Source organism: Rattus norvegicus, chromosome 2 (assembly GCF_036323735.1).
Source record: "Rattus norvegicus strain BN/NHsdMcwi chromosome 2, GRCr8, whole genome shotgun sequence".
Taxonomy (NCBI): domain Eukaryota; kingdom Metazoa; phylum Chordata; class Mammalia; order Rodentia; family Muridae; genus Rattus; species Rattus norvegicus.
The window spans coordinates 236387189-236403437 of record NC_086020.1 but is presented as its reverse complement, the minus strand read 5'-3'; the positions used below and the strand labels follow the sequence as shown (position 1 = coordinate 236403437).

At 47.1% G+C, this 16249-nt stretch overlaps 1 long non-coding RNA gene across 1 annotated transcript; it reads left to right on the top strand.

Annotated features, from left to right (window-relative positions):
- The first annotated feature begins 792 nt into the window (after window positions 1-792).
- Window positions 793-13059, top strand: LOC120100963 (uncharacterized). The gene is made up of 3 exons (XR_005501384.2): window positions 793-2843; window positions 2927-3030; window positions 6350-13059. It is a non-coding gene; the product is annotated as an uncharacterized LOC120100963 (long non-coding RNA).
- Window positions 13060-16249: the final 3190 nt, after the last annotated feature.

Sequence of the window (16249 nt, the reverse complement as noted above, 5' to 3'; positions counted from 1 at the left end):
TTCAACTTGGTTTGTGGACAGTTTCACCCCTGTACATGGCTCATTCTGATTTCTGTCACCCCCACCTTCTATTGTGTATCTCCCCCTTCACCCTACCTCCCGCCCTCTGCAACTCCCTTTCTCACATTCACATCTGTTTGAGTCATTCTGTGACACTGTGGGCTTAACCAAGGCCATCTGCGAGAACATGGGTGAGGAGCTCTCCACTAGTGCCTGGTGAATGGGGTAGATGCTCTTGTCATGGGCACTTAACAAACTCTCGACAGCACTCCACACACCGCCATATTTAAACTTCACAGCAGCTGCAGGCAGCCAGTACACTATGACGCTCAAGCAGAGAGAACTAGAGATGCAGCTGCACTGGTAAAGGGCTTGCCTCGCAAGCATGAAGACCCAATTCCCTACTGCCAAGAAAAACAAAACAGACAAAAAATAGAAACCATGTGTGGTGGTAATGCACACTTGTAACCCCAGAGCTGGGGAAGCAAAAGCCAGAGAGTCCCTGAGTCACCAGCAAGCCTAGAAGATCAATGAAGGAGTCTGAATCAAATAAGTGGGCAGTTCCTCCGGAATGACATCCAACGTCGTCCTCTTGCCCCATGAGCACTTGCATACATGTGCACACACAAGGGTAAAAAAATAAAAAGGAAACATACAGAAGTCAATTGACCTCATTTTCCCAAAGATGGGGTGGGGGTCGGGGGAGGGGGTGCTTTACTTACTCTGCAGTGTAGTCAACTCTCAGAGCACACAGGTGGGAATCCCTGTGTGGAAAGGTGTTGAGAGGGCAGGATGGGAGCTCCATAGAGGTCCAAGAGCCCACCTCGTGAAGGAAGGCGGGTCACGGGACCCCAGGAGGTTATAAGGAATACGAGTTAGGCAAGTAAGACATTCTTTGTTCACAGCACACAGGTTGCTAAACCGGATGCTGGCAGACACCTGGGCACACGCCTGCATAAACGGGCTATACACAGTGGGCACAGGCACTCATGCTGGCTGGCGCATAGGTGAGCACACACAGCCCTACACAGACCAGCAAATGCAAAAAGTGAAAGCGAAGGTGAAGCCTTCTGACCTCAAGGACGTATTCACACGGAATCCCACAAAAGCAGCACTTTAGCAGGAATGGGTATATAGCAGATTACATCACTGTTTGCTTTGGGGTCCTCCAGACACACGAGGTCAGTCATTTTGCACTCACCTATAGGTGCACTCCCAAGGTGCCTAGCGTCTGCCGTCTTGGCCCACTGCAGATAAGCCAATCAGTGCTATGCTGTCTAACATAGTCTGGCTTTACTATCCATTCCTCTGTTCCCTTCAGATAGTGAAGAGGGTGATGCTCTTCACGTGAGCTTCAGAAGAGGAAGCTGTCGGTGCACAGGAAGGGTCAACGGGATTTCCGCAAGGGATGATGGGGCTTCTTCCACTAGAGAGTAAGCTTCCTCCATGAGGCTTCTCCTTGCTCCCCTGGCAGGACTCCTGCATGAACAAGGATTATACAAATTCCCACTTCCAGACCACTTGTGGCAATGAAATGAGATGCCTGGGTACTTTGTCCTTTTGGTCCCCTCCCCCTGTGCATGTCCTCCTGTGATTATCATCTCTAGATTGTGCCATATCCTTTTGCACGAACGCACGCACGCACGCACGGACGCACGCACAGCACACGTATGGCTGTCATGACCATAGTGAGTTAGAAGGAAATGAATTTTGCTTCTGAACTTTGAGATAGAACTTCCCCTTGCCTCTGTTAATCCCCAAGATGAGAGGAGAAAAGCCTCCTCCCCAAATCGTCTTGGCAAACTTCATGTGTGTACATGGCCCGCCTCCCCCTGAGGTGGGGTTGGAAAGGCCAACCTTGGATGTGAGCAGGAAGTGTTTTTAAAGCTCAGGGGTAGGGGGATTCCAAAAGAGATAAAAGCCAGGTTACAGGAGCAAAATATAACAGTTGACCAAAACAAGGAAACCACAACGGGTAGTCACAGCAAGTTAGTCACAGAGGGGCGGGGTCTTAGAACCTTCGAAACAAAGGCAGGGTCGCAAGGTGGTTAGAAATAATGAGACAAAGAAATTATTGCCATTCCTGGAGAAACAGGTTTAATCATAAACAGGAGTGAGCTGAGCTTGTCTTTACTATAGGGTGGCTTTTAAGCCTAAAATGGAGGCTGGTTGGTTCTTCACGTCCACTAATGAAGAGCATGATTCCAGGCCCCTTCCCGACAACCCTTTCGCCGGCATCACCAGTGAGAGACAGGACACACGGACTCAGCCCCTGCTCTTGTTTCCGCTTTGGTAAACTCAGAAGTTCAGGCAAAATGGAAGGAAGCAGTCGGTCCAAGGAAAACACAGGCCGCCAACCAAGAGGGCCCCGAGTGACTGGAACGAAGAGCAGGCCACAGTTTACTGTGAGACCCTCCTTCACAGGGGTGGGGAGAGTGGCCAGGACGAAACCACAACAAATGAGAGGAACTGAAACAGATGCCCTTTCAAAGCTCTCATCAAAAATCTAATGAGCCGCGCTCTGTGGACGCGATGGTGCTTTACTGACTAAAAGGCAGTTCTTCATGATGTCTAGCTCAGAGCCAGATCTCTCTTTTCCACACACGGCCAAGAGAAGCGCTGCTATCTTTGCCACCACTGATGTTTTTCTTTGATTGTCTTTTTTTTTTTTATAATAGATCCAAAAGGGACAGACATCCGATTTCATCCTCCCCTGATATATAGAACTTACAGAGGCTTTTAGAAGATACAACAAACAGATTATATGTAAATCAATAACAATTTTTCTTTTGTCGCTCAAACCATGAATACCAAGTAGCTAGGTTTCATGCTATCCCAATAAGGTAAGTGAGTTTTATGATCCTGTTCCAATCCAATTATTCTTTAGTGCTTTAATTAGCCTAAATGATTTTCTTTTTCTCCACAGAATATCTTTTTGCCAGATCCCTAACTTTCCATCACATCGGCATGCCACAGCTGAGACAGCTAAGCGCGGTGCAATTAGTCAGACAAAATGGAGGACCACGCAAGGTGAGTACTGGCAAGGACTGGCAGGTGGCTGAAGAGTAGGTGAAGGGACCCAACCCAGATGGCAGTGTGGGGGAACACCAGGTCAGGTTCAATGTAGAGGACAATCGACAGATAAAACATGGGTACTCGGGAAAGAGTTACCATAGCTGAGGATAGATATCCTGAAGTCACTTGGTGTACTAGATTTCTCCCGAGGGCAACGTGTGCATCCTTCTCTTAGCTGTGTCGGAAGAGTGTTCTCCTCTGTCTGGTGAGTGTAGGCTTGTCCAGTGACCTTTGTACATGGAATGTTAAGTGCATTTGTTTCTTTTGTCCTACTGTAACAGCAGACCTTATAACGAGGGCCTCATGCCCCCCAACCCCACACTCTTTCTCTCTTTCTCCCAACAAAACTAAAAGCTGAAAAGAAAAAGACAGAAAATACTGAAACAAAAAGCACACGTAAAACATGGAATCCGTTTGATGCTTGCTGGCCAACTGCTCTTGAGCATGGGGCCTGCTCTGGAGTGTGGCTGGAATACCCAGGGTCGTTCCACTGGAGAAAATCAATTTACCACCCCACAGCAGGTATCAACTGCAAATGGCTTCTTCATTAGGGGTGGGACCTTGTGTCCACTTCTCCTTCCTCGCTCTGGGATTCTGTCCGATGTGAGCCTGTGCATGTCCTGTGTGCCTGCTGCCACAGTCTCTCTGAGTTCATGTGTGCCTCGGTCCTGCTGTCGCTGAAGAATTCTGTTTCCTTGGTTTTATTCACCACCCCTGGCTCTAACAATCCATCTCCTCTTTCAAGTAGATCCCTGAGCCTTAGCGGAAGGGGTTTCATAAAGAAATCCCATTTAGGGCTGAGAGCTACATGGCCCATACCTAATCACAGCAACAGAATGATAAGCAGGGCTTGTAGTGTGTGGGTCCAGTAAGCTAAGCCTTTGAGGCTTTTGACAGCTCCGAGGGAAGACTTGGCCCTGGAAACACAGCTCAAACGAGATGCAAAACAGGTAGAACAGACCTGGGTCACACCTACCGCTCACAGCAAGGCTGAACAAGATTATTCCACCTAGAAAGTTCTATTGGCTTCAAGGCCCTACTGAAGCAGCTTCCAATGCCACCGTCTTCCCAGTGCCTGTGCCTTCCCAGTCTTTAAGTGAGAACCTACACGTCTCTGTCTCAGAGGGCCCTGCCCTGACTCTGCTCCTGTCAGATGCATGGCTGCTCCTTTGTTCATTTTTTCCTAAATGCACCCAGCTCTTTTTCATCAGAGTTTGACTGTATATCTCGTGTTTGTCTCTCCCATCCTGCAGTATTCCCTGAGATCCATGAGTAGAACGTAAGCTTTACTTAATTCTAGCGTAGTCCTTACTGCGTAGTGGGTGTTTAGCACACACATGTGGAATGAATGATAATAAACCCTCTCCTGGGGTTTGAGTCTGTGATTACTGTGCTGATGGCCTGGAGCCCTTCACATGAGGAGATTTGCATCTACAGCGGTAGACTTTCAGTCCACTGCTCAGAGTCAGAAGTATGTAATGGCTGTGTCTATGGTTAGGACTGACTTGAGAGACAGGCAAAGTAGGACAAAATTTAGTGTCTTAAAAAAGCAATTTGCTCTCAAAATGTGTGTGTATTAAGAACTTGGGAAGAGCTGGGCTGGGTCCTTTTGGCTCAGATGTCTGTTATGAGGCTGGAGACTGATGGTGACTGGAGAAGCTGGGACTAGCAGCCAGATGTGTGTCTGTACCTAATAGCCTCAAAGCTGCAGAAATTTAGGCGTAGCAAGTGATGGAGACGTACTTCAGTACCTCACCTCATCACAAGAGAAGCCTCAGCGTCACCTGTGTTTCTCACAGGCTTGGGTCCCTCCTCCTAACCACAGTTACGGCCATTAAGGAATTTCCATCATGCACTCCCTTCATCTTTTATCTGGTGACTTTCTGTATAACTGCAGTCTACCCTTCAGTCCTGTTGAGGATTGACCTTGCCGTCTGTTGTAACGATAAGTGGGGAGGGAGGTGCAGGGCCCCGGCAAGACCTAGAGTCTGCACACAGACCAAATGACCCTGCCCCCACATTATTTCTGATTGGTAAATAAAGATGCCAACGGTCAGTATCTGGACAGAACAGTTATAGGTGGGGTTTAGGTTTCCCAGGCTCAGGGTTAAGAATGAAGGATAAGAAGGTGGAGGAGGAAGGAGTCACCATGGGTTGGGTGAGCCATTAAAACAAGGCCCTGAGGGCTGGCCAACTGCAGTTAAGAGCAGCCCAGATGAAACATAGTAAGGAATAATTCAGGGTTATTGATAGGGAAGTAGATTTTAGTAGCATAGGGGGTAGAGATCCACCAAGCTCTAGTGCTGGGTGAGGCTTACTGTAAATATAAAGGCTGTGTGTGTCTTTTATCCAGGAACTAAATGGTCAAAGGCGGGGTAGAACCCCCAATTGGGATTGAAAATGTCTACAACACACAGGGTCATCCAGGCAAAGGGAGTGGCTAAAATCTCCAGGGATAATTCTGAATCTACAGTAAATGGGAACCACTGGACAAATGCCCTGTGGATGGACAGCTCCAGTGCCATCATGAAGGACTCAGTGGTACCCACAGTCTAGAGCAGGGAAGTCCAAAGTGGTGGCCGATCGTTTGCACTGATTAGCTTCTTCCTTCTCCCTTTTCTGTCACACACGCTTCCGGTCACCTTACAAACAACGATATCCCTCTGCACATCCTTGTCTTGAACGCTTGTCTTGAATCCAATGTCCTGAATGGAGAAACTTAAAACTAAGAGATGAACGAATTGGTGAGGTGGCAAAGTCCCGAATACATCCTAGTCGTGCAGAAATTCTCAGCGGGTGTAGGTATAGAAGGGAGGCTATCAACGATACATATAAATCACGCCGAGCTGAACGCCCAGCCACCATAGACGCCGATTCAGATATTTTACCCGATCTAAGACACACCTTGTCTTTCCTACTTTAACTTTGCTGGGAATGAGGGATAGCACACTGATTTAAAAAAGTAAGCATTGGTAGACTTGAGCTTTTGTTTGTTGTTGGGGACTCATGAGAGGAAGAGAGAGAGAGAGAGACAGAGCGAGCGAGCGCCTGGCCAAGGTTTACTCTTAGAGTGGGAGGCGAAAGCAGTCTGCACTGCAGGCACGAGGGGGGAGCAACACTGCTAGAGCAAAGACTGAGGTAGGGCCGGGGTGAACACCGTCAGAATTTCAAGAACACGGGCGTGCTGGAACACGTCTCCATCACTCCTGGCCTAACACCTGCCCTCACCCCCATTCCCTCTAAAACGAAATCTCTCTACTCTCTGTCTCCTTAGGCTTCGCCCACTCTCCTGCAAACCAGATGGATGCATCTGGCATTCGGGGCTGATGATAAGTTATCCCTGATAAGGACCATTTGTACCGTAATAGCACTGTCTATGCCTCAAGCCCTGGAGACCAAGCATACGCTACGCACTCGACAGTAAACCCACGGGAGTACTTCGGAGCATTTTTAAAATTCCAAGGGAAACACAGAGGCATCTGTCAGACCGTGCACAAATTACTACTATTAAGTTATCTGGATTTACCTACTTAATAAGCACAACTGTTAGAAATTCCTCTTGGCTGAGAGCGGCCATGGGGACCAGAGTAAATGTTCTGTGAACAGAAAGTTTGGAGACTTAAGCCTTGAGCCTAAGCTGCGGGAGAGGGTGTGTGTGGGGGTAGCATGTGAAGTGACAAATGTTCTTAGGAAAGAGTTGCAGCACCCAGACCACAGCCTGGTGATTCTGTCCTTCCAGTAGGTCAAGATCATGGCTTTGTCACCAGACTCCTAGATCTTCCTGGATAGTGACTTCAAGACCATCCTAGAGCACTTCCTGACCATGGCCCCAGGGAGACAGGGATGTGCTCAGGGATCACGAGTTCCCTGTTAGAACTGAGAACAGCCTGCATTGTTTTTTCAGGCTTTGCTATATGGGAAAGAGCAGAAAACAGCTAGGACCCAGGTCCACTTCTGTAAAATATTACAATTAAGCCTATGCATGTTTAGCTTCAAATGAATGAGACTCGAACTATAGTTTTTATTTATTAAGCTCTGCACAGTTAGTGGGGGATCACCCCCAGTCTAAATCTTTATCACTTGCCTGACAACCTCCTCATCTGTGCTCCCCAAATACTTGCTGTTTGAAACTCTGGGTTCATTTCTGACTCAGCAGTCTGGCGTCTTGGGAAGACATCACAACTAATGGAGACCTCCCGTTCTCTCCATCTTCTCTGCATTCCTTTTCTTTCTCCCTCTTCCCAACTTGTGACCCCCATCTCAGTAACACAAACTCTCTCTATTCCCCCAGTAATTGGCTGTCAGCAGTTTCGTTTAACCTGTGGTTTTTCATTGGGGAGCAAGGTTTATGCAACAAAGGCTGGTGGTATACGTGAGAATCCACTCATCTCGAAGCAACCAGACCTTGGGGCACACAATTCAGCATCTGAATATAAGTAGCGGCAGACCAACCCCTTGCATGTTTCCATATGGTCACACTCTTCCAAACGTTAGTAGTTTCCCCTTCTAGTAGGTTGGTCCCATCTTTTCTCCAATATCTGTGGAGAGAACATCGTGTGTGTGTGTGTGTGTGTGTGTGTGTGTGTGTGTGTGTGTGTGTGTGTGCATGCTGAATCTACATTAGAATGTAAATTCCCTTAAAACATGACTTCACATGTGTACCACCGTATAACCAGTACCTACCTATCAGAGTACCTGTCCTACAGCAGGCACTCAGTAAGCATATTGAGTGAATTCACTAGAGTTTCATGGAAGAAATAAGCCCTAGCACCCTGTCCTCCACCATATGAAGTATCTTCTCTCCTATGCATCAAGAATGACGCTGACTACGCACCTTGGAGGGACGGAGAACACAGTCTCTTTAAGTAATGTCTGTGCACTTTGATTCAGAGAAGGAAAGTCTGAGTTCTCGGGCAAATGTACAGTTGAAGAGTCATCCTCCTCTACAGCCTGTTTGGACTACCCGACCCACGCTTTTCCCTCCACTAAACAGTTCAGGGATGGTAATGGTTGAGCCCAAAGCTCCTGCTCCTAGTGGATGTCCAGTCGTCCCTGGAAGGTGGCTTGTGGGACCTAACAGCTCTGTCAGCAGATCTGGCCTTTTAAAGTTCTTATGAAAGAGGACGTGCATGATTGAGGCCACAGTCTGGGTGCTGTCTGGTACTGATAAGGCTGCCTGGGAACACCCTGTCCTACCCCTGCCCCAAACCAAAGGATCTTTGAGAGGCAGCCAAGCATGTGAGCCCAGCTAAGCAGGCCTAAGTGCATTATCTTGTCTAAGCAAAGCATGAGAAGTAAATTAAGATCCTCGCTGACATCACCGACTTAATGTGTAAGAAAAGAAAAAGAAAACAAGCAACCCCCTCCCCCCTGCTTTTACCTAATGCATGACCACTGCCCTAAAGAAGATCCCCTCCCTTCCCATAAAATTGTATTTAACCTTAAGAAAAAAAAAGATCTCTTCTCTTCTGCCATCTCATTCTGTAAAGAGTCTTTTAGATCATCTTTCTCTGGTCATTTCTAAACCATTCACTAGAAGGGGGGATGGCATCACCTTAACTAACTTAGACCCATAAGATCTGTGCATGGCAAAGAACTTCACAGCTAGCAGGGGCACTGAGAGAGAAGACTACTGCATTAAATGTTTCTATTGTCGGACCGATGCCTCAGACATCCTCCGGCAGCTGCAGTGGCCAAATGGCTTAAAGAAAATAAAAAGACGCCACACGACTTGCTGTTTCCAGAAAGCGCTGCTTCATCATCACTCCTGCACGCCATGTGTGTGTGAGTCACACAGATGAGACATGCTGGAAACCACGGAAGATCCCACAGCCGGGTAAACATGACAAGCTGTGAGCGGAGCCTGAGCCTGGCTGTTGAACGGGTGTCCCTCCAGCTCCAGGGGTATTCGAGTGACTCCACTGAGATTGGGGCTGAGCTTTGAAAACAGGTTTATCAGCGAGACTGGGAAGCATTCAGAAAGAGGGGGAAATAGAAACAAGGTCACGGGGGAGCCGGAGTGAGGGCAGTATGTTAGTTTTCCTCCCGCTCTGTAACAAGTGGACATAAACTTGGTGGCTTAAAAAAAATACAAACTGCCCAATAGTTCGGTAGGTCAGAAGTCTGACATGCATCGTGCTGGGCTAACAGTGACTAGCAGGGCTGTGTCGATCGCTGAAAGCCCTAATAGGGAAACAAACAATGGCCTCTGCTCATGCGCTTGTGCTGACATCGCTGGCGTCCTCTCTTCCTTCATCACGGGCAGCAAGAGAGGCTTGAAGTCTTTTCATGATGCCATATCAGTTCCATTTCAAAAGACCCATGTGGCTAGACTGGACCCTGGATAAGCTGGCATGATTTTCCCATCTCAAATGTTCAGCCTTAATAATGTCTGCAAAAAAAAAAATGCTTCTGCTACAGAAGGATACCCTGTTCTCCAGGTAGATTAGACTGGACATTATGGAGTGGGTAATGCTGCCTAACACAAAAAAGAAAAAAAAAAAAAGCAGATGGCTCACACTGCCCCAGCTGAGAGACCAAGCATAGAGAGGGAGGCAGAGGTCATCTCTAGATTTGTGACAATTCTAGGTCTAATGTTCTTGAATAATGGAACTTTTTTTTCTGGGTTCTCAACTCATAATCATTTCTTCCCACAGATCTTACCCACTAGCCAAGAGCATCTTCAACCCCTAAAGGAGAGCAGTGCATCCCTGTTCTAGCTTGGTGATTTTACTACCATCTCTGTTAGGCTAGGATATGCTTTGCTGTGACAATCAGTGATCCCCAACTCCCAAATGCTTAAGACAGTTTCCTCTTGATCATCCTGCCTGTTCACCAGAGGTTGGCCAAGGAGCCCTTCCCCAAATCCCCAATCCCCTCACTTCAGAGCTCAGACTCACAGGAAAATTGGTAACTTAAACCTTTCCAGATTCCACACAGAAAGAATGAAAATTTTAAATGGTTTCACACCAGACATTACAAGCCCCAGCCTAAAGGAGACAAAAGTCCACTCTACTCCGGTTCATTGACCCAAGCTCTTTGTGCAAGGCCACCTGCACAGACCATCAGGCAGAGGAGCCCACCAGTGACTACTAGTAAAGGGAGGGAAATTTGTGAGTTGACAGACAGCTACTTCAGGTTTGCAAGAGCTGTACTGATATGCTTCAATATCTTCTGTGCAGAGTCATGGAGATCTTTTGACTGTAGCCAATCAGACATCGAGGCTCTCTTACTCTTGCTTCCCACTGTCCCACAGCCATCGACTGACCTCGCTTGCTACACCGCCATCTCTGTTACTACCAGGCAACAAAATGGACTCTGGTGTTTCCAAAATTTATTTCACTGTGCTTGTTAGAAATCCACTTTTCATTCAGAACAAATATAAATCAAATACACACCTTTACATGTGTATACATACCTATACATGCGTATACACACGTGTGCACATGAACTGAAGACAAAGTTCACTCATATTTACTATCCCTCCCTCTTCACTGGCGTGATCATACCCCAGTGCCTTGGCTTCATGAACTACTTAGCTTGTTGACCAAGAGCCCCTGATATTTAGGAAGACGCTCCTTTTTCTCCTGCCAGCCCTCTTGGTTTTCCTCTTGGGTTTCTTTCGTTCATCCCTTCATCATTAATCAAAACTTTATAAAGATCTTGTCACTCGAGGCAAGATGAGCTAGAGGCTGAAATTACAAAGATGGGTAAAACAGAGCCTGTGTTCTTCAAGAGTTTATAGATTAGAAGAGACTGACATACAAACAAGGAGTTGTTGTGGCATGAGAGACATTCTGTAATTAAAGAATGGAAATATTTTCATGAGAATTCAGAGGGAAAGCAACATATTCTACTTAAAAACACCAAGAGATCCCTTCCTGGGATGTCTCTAAGCCTCCTCACCTCCTGTTCAGCTGCTCAGTTTGCCCTCCCTCGCCTTCTGCGCCAATGTATTAACTGTTGCCAGGCCGATAGGTGCCAAAGTTAACACCCTCGATGTGCTATCTCTTCTTGTCCCAAGATGGAGCTGATAATGGCATTGCCACCACAGTGGGCAGCGCTGGCACATGTAGACTGCTGTCCATGCGCGGGACGGCAGGTGAAATATAAGACCAGAGTCTGTGGATGGGCAATGAAAAATGGAGGCAAGGCTGAGCATTTCAGAGAGAGAGGGCAGGGGACAGACAGACAGAAGGACAGAGAAGATGGAGGAAGAAGATGAACCAGATCCACGTGGCTTGAAATAGCCACAGGTGGCAATGAATATCATAGAAGGGATAGAATAATACAGGACAATTTGTCCAATCTAGGTGGGCAGCTCGTATCCATACCAATTGGCTCTGAGTTCATCGTGTGAGGGTTTTGTGAGAATTTACTGATATAAATCTGACCGATAGATTACAAGCCTCTAGAGTTTTGATTTTACTGGGTTACGGGGAATTGTGATAGCTTTCCACAGGATGACTGGGAATGTGAGCGGGTTCCTCCCAGAGAAGTTGGGCAGATGCCTCATGGGGTTCACCACGGGGCAGAGAGACCACCAGGGCTGGAGAGTAGCCAGCCATAGCGTGGGTTGGATTGTCTCAGTGGGCAACGCTGGGACACCCTTAAAGTTCTTGCACATGATGTTGACATTGGGCTGGGCAGTCTTTCCATCTCTTGTTTTCCAATGGTTAATCGATCCTGTTAGTCTTTGACTCTAACCTCAATCCTACTACGTCAAGAATCTTCCTCACGTTGTTTCAGCCTAGCCTATGCTCTTACAAAAGCCCTATAACAGTTTTCTTCAAATTTCATTTTGTACATTCTTTTAATCTATTTCTAAAACTAATCTTTGTGCAGTATACAGAATCTTTAATGTACATCTAAAAATGTTCCTTCTAAGTTTAATTTTCTATGTATTTTACAGTCCTATTGGCTCAGAATTTTTTTAAATGTTAGACATATATACTTAGATATTCAATTTATACAGGATATCAACTATACATTTGGCAAATCCGTTTCTCATTGTAAACCAATCATCAAAGCCAGATTATTTTCTGTCGGAAAGTCTGACTTCTATTTTTCAGTTCAGATGAGCATTTGAATGTCCGCCCTGAAGACAACGATCTCACTTGTCAACCCTAATTCACAGATGGCTGGCTGGGTGGGTGCAGAGGCATGTCTTGGCCTTGCCAAGAGTTTACCTTTGAAATGACAAAGGAGCAGCCACCATCCGTGCTTCCTGATGGCATCTGTGCTGCCTTGGGAGCAAGGCATCCTCTGACTGCCTCTGCTTTTGCTGCCTTGGCGCAATCCACATTAATAAACTTTTAAGTTGGAAGGGAGATGATTCTTCACCCCGGGGGATTTAAAAGACAGTGGAAGAATTGGATAACCACAGGCTTGACATATTAATTAGGTAAGGACAGTCAGAACTGAGAATCTAGAAATGTGTTCCCCTAAAATTAACCAAGGGATTCATAGAAAGCCGTTGGTTTCCCTCCCAAGAGCCAGCATTCCGTTTGTCCTGAAGACCCCATGTGGAGTCCATGGGAACCCAAAGTCTACCTCCACATGTAGATGGGCGTGGGAACAATCGAGCTTACCAGCTCTCTGGTACACAGTTCAGTTTTAAGCTATTCCCTTGAGATCAGCAACTCAGCTCCCCTCAGCTCAACAGCACGAAGACCCAAGTTGATCCCCAGAACTCACATGAAAGGCCGACACGGGCGGTACAGGCTTATAATTCTATCCCTGGAGACATGGGGACAAGGAGGATCCATGTGGCTCATTGGCCAAGTTGCCTAGTCTAATCCATAAGGGGCAGGTCCAAGTAAGCGAGTAAGAGATCCTATCTCCAAAACACATGAAAGATGGCTTTTATGAGTAACTAAACTCTGCCCTCCATATGTAAAAAGAAAGAGAGAGAGACAGAGACAGAGACAGAGACAGACAGAGAGACAGAGACAGAGAGAGGAAGAAGGAGGGAGGGACGGAGGGACGGAGGGATGGAGGATGAATAAACCATTTCCTATTTCCATCCAAAGCACATTTTAGGGGCTAGAGCTCAGGGGCAGAGCATCTGGCTGACTGCAAACACATGTTTTTAAAAGTACTAAAGTCAGTGCAAAGATTAACACACCAGCCTTTACGAGCACAAATATCACATGTCTGTACCCACAAGGTCTGACCTCCAATGACTCAGGACTTTAGGTCTTTTTTCTCATGGTTATTTTTGTTTAACTTTTGATAGACATCTCAAAGTAAACTGTACCCGATTCAAAATAAAACAAAACAAAACATCCCCCACCCCTACCCCCGACCTCAGTGCTTCCTAGCAACTGTATTGGCCCTCCACCAAATTCAGCCTAACCATAGAAATGGGGCTTTGCCTATTCCTTGAAAACAAATGTGAATCCAAGGAGAAACATTGAAACATTTTCTTAACCAGCCTAGCAGGCTAAGAAAGAGCCATGTGCCAACTCCCGTTTCTCTCCTCCTCCTCCTCCTCCTCCTCCTCCTCCTCCTCCTCCTCCTCCTCCTCCTCCTCCTCCTCCTCCTCCTCCTCCTCCTCCTTTCCTGGCCTCTGTACCTGACCCAACACCTCTCCCCTCCCTCCCCCATTAAAATTATACCAAAATGTTGCTATGATTAGTGGCTAAAGAGCAAAGGCAGATGTGTAGTTTATCTATTTTAGGTGTAGACCAGATTGACTTTCCAACTACTCTTCCCTTAAAGCCACCCTCGTCTCCCAGCACCAACCACCAGCTCCTTCCATTTTCCTTCCCCCAGCAAACTAAAGAAAACCCCCTGCCGGCCAGGATGGAGGAAAGACTGGGCATGCTCTCTCCCAGGGACCCCCAGCCTGGCTTCCTGTGGCAGAAATTGATTCACAGCTGCTTCTGTGGGAGCAGCTGTTGAACCCGGTGCCCCTGCTCACCAGGTCCCACTCTGCTGCATGTTCCTGGGCAGTAGCTCAGAAGCTTACTCTCCGTGCCACCCGCTCCCCCCACCCCTGCTCCCAAACAAGACGTCAGGAAGGAAACATGAGAGAATGTACTTTAGCCTAATTGAACAATAGCCCTTATTTCATCCTGAGTAAGATGAATGGGCTGTCCAACCTCACTTCTCACTTTATCTGTAATGAGGTTTCTTTCTCAACTGTTTACTAAAGTATTAAAAAGCACTTTGCAGCGCCGGCTGGTATATTCCATCAGAGAGAGTCAATAGAACAGATGAAGACATATGAGAGAGCCAGGGAGATAAGGTGCCTTTTATGAAAGTTCAGACTCTAAACCCATTAGGAAGAACAACCTCCCCGTGATGAATTCGGAGGGAAAACAGACGTTTCCTCTGGCAGTAGAGTGACTGTTTTATGCGGCAGGACAACATCAGACAGGTTCTCTCAGGGTCAGACCAGGGTGGATTAACTAATCATAGGCATTAGCAAGGTAAGAAGGTGCCAGAACTGTGGGGTCCTAAAAGGCCATTAGTGTCTCAGTGAAGCACATACTTCTCAGGACCGGAGCATCTCTGCAATGGAGGCATCTCAATGGATTCTTCTCAGAGTGATGCAATGCACGTCTGTTCTTGCTCCGGCTCTGTGTGTGACTGTTCATGGGCCACACACGTTGAATGCTACAAGAGTACGCACAGAGGATTTGACACTGGGTATGCTGACATTATGTAAGTCACTCACCTTCACTGCAGCCCAGTATCTTCCCTTACAAAGTGGGATGCAAATATTTTGTACTGGGAGTGATCATAGTATGGCAGCCCATCTGTTTGACAGACTGAAATTTTGTGGATGAATTAAACGGGGATTCTTTTGCATTGTATTATGTAACTGTTTCTTCCAAGATTGAAACATCCCATCCTGTTTGGAAACTCCTTAAGCTGGAAGGTAAACAACTCAAAATAGTTTAAGGAAGTCCCTGAAACTGACCAAATTCACTAAGCCCCTCCCTGCCAGAGTAAGCCATAAAAGTCCCTCTGAGACTAGTGGAACAGAGTCCAAGAAGTCTCTCAGAGGAGGAAAGCTGCAGATACTCTGAGAGCAGACCAGCTACCTGGAAGAGGTTTAGTGCAGAGTCAGCTGGAAAGAGCACTCTCTATCATGCTGAGTTGCCTGCAGGCTGGGCAGTGTGTCCGGGTCTCCTAGCTTTTATAAACTGTCACTCGTGCTGGGGCAGGCTTTGGTGATGCTGAAGTCTTTGAATGATTTCTGCTCCTGTAAGTAACCCCCCTTGCCCACATTCCTTTAAGTAACCCCAATAAAACTCATTGATGTATCATGCTGGACTTTGGTATCTGTACTTGGGTCCGTCGTGAATTCTTTATCTGGGGTGAATTAGATACTCCCCTTCTGCCGGAAGTTTTGTCAGGCCACACATTGTAGTAGGCATTTAGAAACTGTTGCTGCTGAAGAGCACTGAATCCTCAGTTGGGCTCGCCAGATACAAGTCTGGGACCTCTGTCTCCGTCTTGAGGGTCTCCTTCCGTTCTACAGCGGTATCGCTGCTGTCTGACTCAGCACGCTAGTCACAGGAGGAGTATCTGCCTTACCTTGTCTCCTTCCTCCTTCAAGGCTGAAGGTCTAAAACAGATAAGCCAGCGTCTGTCCGTGAGCAGTCACGTAGGATTCCAGGAAGAGCACTGCCAGGCACGGCAGGCTCCCTCCTCAGATGATATTAATTATTCATGACAGCAGAATTGCCTGCTGGAGCGAGGATAGGCGGGTCCTGAGAAGCAGACCATCTCCTCAAGCAATAAGGATAACTATATACCTCCTTGCAGAATCAGAAGTGGGACAATGACCAGGATCATGGTTTAACCATTATGGCTTCATCATGAACACCTCTTTCCTTCTGCCCCCTGCCCCTTGCCCCTGTCCCAGTTCTTCCTGTCTCGAAACATAAAAGCTGAGACCAGCATTCCACAGTCAGACTTGAGGTTACAGATCCCGTTTACCTTTTGGAAATTGGTTCTAATGCTTTGATTCAATCGGGACTCTGCGTGTCCAAACGCTAAAGGTCCTTGTCCTCAGGTGGTTTTGGATCAATCAATAAAGATGCCAGTTGGCAATGGTTGAACACGTGGTGGGACACTTAAGGATTGCTTGGGCTAGGATGCGGGGAGGAACGGGGCAGAATCGCCGTGACTCGGGGAAGAAGGATGGGATGCAGGAGTG